This window comes from Numida meleagris, chromosome 2 (assembly GCF_002078875.1).
Source record: "Numida meleagris isolate 19003 breed g44 Domestic line chromosome 2, NumMel1.0, whole genome shotgun sequence".
Lineage (NCBI taxonomy): Eukaryota > Metazoa > Chordata > Aves > Galliformes > Numididae > Numida > Numida meleagris.
In genome coordinates, this window is record NC_034410.1 from 126,441,722 (window position 1) to 126,445,346 (window position 3,625).

A 3,625-nucleotide genomic window follows, 5' to 3' on the forward strand; every position below is an offset into this window, starting at 1 on the left:
ACAACCTTGCCTGGCGCAGTAGCTGCTCTTGTTTTTTTTTTAAATAAACTACTGCTCATGATCATCTAAGAGTAGTGGCCTCAATTCAGGAGATCTTTAAAAACAGTAGTAAAATGCATGCTGAGTGTGTGACGTTAGCACATGGAGAAGGTGAGGCACTCACTTGGTTGCTGCCGTGGGTAGTGATGAGCTCAAGCATACACTGAAATATTTCTCAGGATCGTAACCCATAGATACATGTCCTCTTGCAGAGTTTTCAAATGCCACACCATGATGCATTTTCCCTCAATGTCCTTGCATTGGAGAATCTTCAGTCCCTCCTTTAGAAGACCCCAATCTTGCTCAGAAATGCAGTGTTCCATCAGCCAGGTCTGTCTGGGCATCCCAGGGGTGAGTATGCCCAGGAGCAATTGGTGCTTATTCAGAATATCCATTATTGTGTTTTTCTTCAAATCTGATGCCACAAACAATTGAGGGAGCATGCGGGGATTAATACGTGCACTGCACACAACTGTAAGAGATGATTTGCATATGCTTGCACCGTGCTCGAAATACTCTGAAAACACCCAAAGTGCTCTGTATTGCTCTGGTTTATAACACAGATTTTGCTGCACTTTAGACACAGAGAACGCATGCTGAAAGCAGGAAACACACATGTGGAGGGCGGGTGAAGGGGATTACAGCACGCAAGGATTGAACAGAGCAGCCCTGGTTTCAGAGCATCGTGCTAGCATAAACAAATCAGCGCTCAGCCCACAGCTGTATCATTGACCATATGTATCCTGCTCACTCAAAACTGCAAACACCCTTCTGGGCTTTGCAGTTGTTTGCTGACCTTCACCCTGCAGCACTAACCCCGTCTGTACAAACTGAGCTGCTCACTGGGCTACAAAAAGTCCTCAGAAGGATGCAGAGTTATTTGATGTAAGCAACAGAACAAGTTGCATGGGCCCCATTCTCAGCTTGCCTTGGAGTTCTTAGGTCCTAAGTGAGTTACGAGGCAGGAGAACAAATGCACAACGGCATTTCTTAAACGGATGTATAGCTTCTGTGCGGTATTTCCTTTAGATTTCTTCCCTAGCACTTGGCTCTGAGGTTGCCAGCCTCACGAGTCCCCCAGCCGCGGCCAGCTGCCGAACTTCACCGGTGCCCAGCACCTCATTCCCAGCAGCGAAGGGCACAAACCCTCCCGGGGCTCTGCAATCCGTGAGGTCTCGGCAGGCATCGGGGAGCCCCGGCCTGGTGCCCGTTGGGCTGCAGCCCGCTGTTCCCTCCGTGCGCGGGACTGCCGCCGCAGTGACTCGCGGCGATGCTGTGCGGGGTTGGGACGGGTGATGCCGAGCGGGTGCTGCGGGCGCCGCGGAGCTCCTCACCTCCTGCCCCTACGGGCGGTCGTGAAACCCGCGCTCGCCGTGAGCGGGCTGTTAAAAATAACAACAAAAATCAATCGGAATGAAGTAGGGGACGGCTGAGTCACCAAGAGGCACCAGCGGAATCGGATGGCAGATCGACGGGCGGTCGGTTTTTTTTCCTTAAAATATATAAATATTTTAAATAAAAATAAAGTAATCATAATAATAAAGAAGCCCTCGGCTCGCAGCCCGAGTACCTGCAGGCGGCGGCCGGGCTATCGGGGCAATCCCTCCAGTAAGAGCCGCAACTCTCGGATTGCCCCGGCCCCGTCGCACCGCTCCTTCGGCCCCGCTGCAGCCCTGGGGCAGCCCCCGGCGGCTCTGCACGGGGCCGGGAGCCGGCGGGGAAGCGGCGGGGCAGCTCCCGGGGCGGGGTGCGAGGGTGCCCGCGGCGCCCGGAGCGCGGGGAGCGGTGAAGCTTTGCCCCAGGGTTACACTGCCAGAGGAATCATTGAATGTCAGTCTGAACGACGGCAACGGTTAGTCCGTTCCCAGCCGCGGGAACAGCACCGCGCGGCTCCGCGCTGCCTTGCGAGGAACCCGGCGCCGGTGTTCCGTATTGCTCGGTACCTCCAGGGGGAGCTGCAGCACCGCGGGCCGCCGCCGGGCGTGGAGCTCAGGGCGGCCCCCGCAGACCGCGCTGCCGTCGGGGCCGGTCCCGAGCTCCGGACGGGGGAAGGCGCGGGGCGGGAGGAGCCGCCGGGTGGGCGCGGGGCGGTGAAGCGGAGGTTGCGGGCATCCTCGGCGTTCTCCGGACCCCGGACGCCTGCGGCCGCAGCCAGACCCCGGTGGAGTCACCCCGACGGTTCCTCCCCGCTGCCGGGAGCCGCGGGTCCTCTCGGGCTCCGGTGTCGCGAAGGTGTCCGGCCCCGCACCTGCAGCCCTCGGCCGCGGCATCCCAGGCCGGGGCTGTCCGGAGCCGAAGAGCTCTAGGGGCAGAGTTTGCCCCCGCGCCCGGTGCCTGCCCCGGGCCGGCAACGGCCCGACGAGATGCGGCCCGGGCAGCCGCTTTGAGCCGCCTCGTTCTCCTCTGCTGTTCCGTTTGTTTTCGGGCTTTTTCGTTCTGTTTCTTTGGGACTCGGAGGTTCGGTTTGGTAGGTTTGGTTCGCTTGGGTTCGTTGTGAGTTTGGTGCTTTTTCCCAACTAGCGTGGCTCGTTTTAACTCACTGTAAACGCGCTGTAAATCGCCGAAAACGCGAAGTCCCCACACCGCAGCGGCCCAAAAGAGCCGCGGGAAGGGATCCAAAGGACCTGCAGACCCCGCGACAGTGACAATGACAGTGACAGCGGCCCCGGCTCGGCCACCCCGCGCAGCAGGCGCCGGGGATCGCCCCTTCTCCCCAAGCCCCGGCCCGGAGCGTCGCCCCTCTGCCCACAGCACGAAGCGCTATCGCTACAGGGCGGCGGGGCAGCAGCTGTGCGTTTTAGCAGCGGTTCTGTAGGAATGGGAACGAATCCCGGCCCGAGCGGCCGTTACGCCGCGGGACGCGTACAAAGCCGCCGCCGCCGGCTCCGCTCCCCCGTCTGGTTCTTGTTTTTGCTGTAAAATAAGAAAAAGTTCCCAGCGCGGCCGTCGCGGGTGTCCCCTTCACTTCGGCGCTCTGAACTGAGCTCCACACACTGCACCTGGAGACGTTTTCGGAGCTGTTTGCCAACACCATTCCTCTGTATACCTTTCCATACCCTCCCGAGCCTTCCTCCGTTCTCCTCCGACAGCACATCACGAATCCTCCCCGCACGGGACCGAAGCAGCTCACAGACCGAGATAACGTTATTCCTAAAAACTCGGCCGAAACCCGCGCACCGCCGCTGTCGGTGACAACGAACGCAACGCTCCTCGGCCCCGAATGCGCGGGGCGGCGGGGAGGCCCCGTCCAGCAGCGAATTCCCCGCACTGACCCCGAGCCCCGCAGCCCTCTGCCTACCCAGGTGCTGGCTGGGTGCGCGGCACGGCGCGGCCCGATGCCTCCGCGCCGAACGCGTCTTTCGGCTGCTGAATGTTGGTTAAAAAGCGGAGCTGGGGCTGGAAGGGGCGGCCGTGGGGTGACCCCGAGGTGCGGGCCGCGGGTCCTCGGGCGGGAGCGTTACCTGCGGGCGCAGCTGCTCCCGGGACTGCGCGCTCGGGTCTTTGGGGGCTTTTCGCCTTCGCCGCGGTGCCCGCTCCGGGCTGCGAGGGGCACGGCGGGGGCGGGTTGGGGGTCCGCGCCACGGGG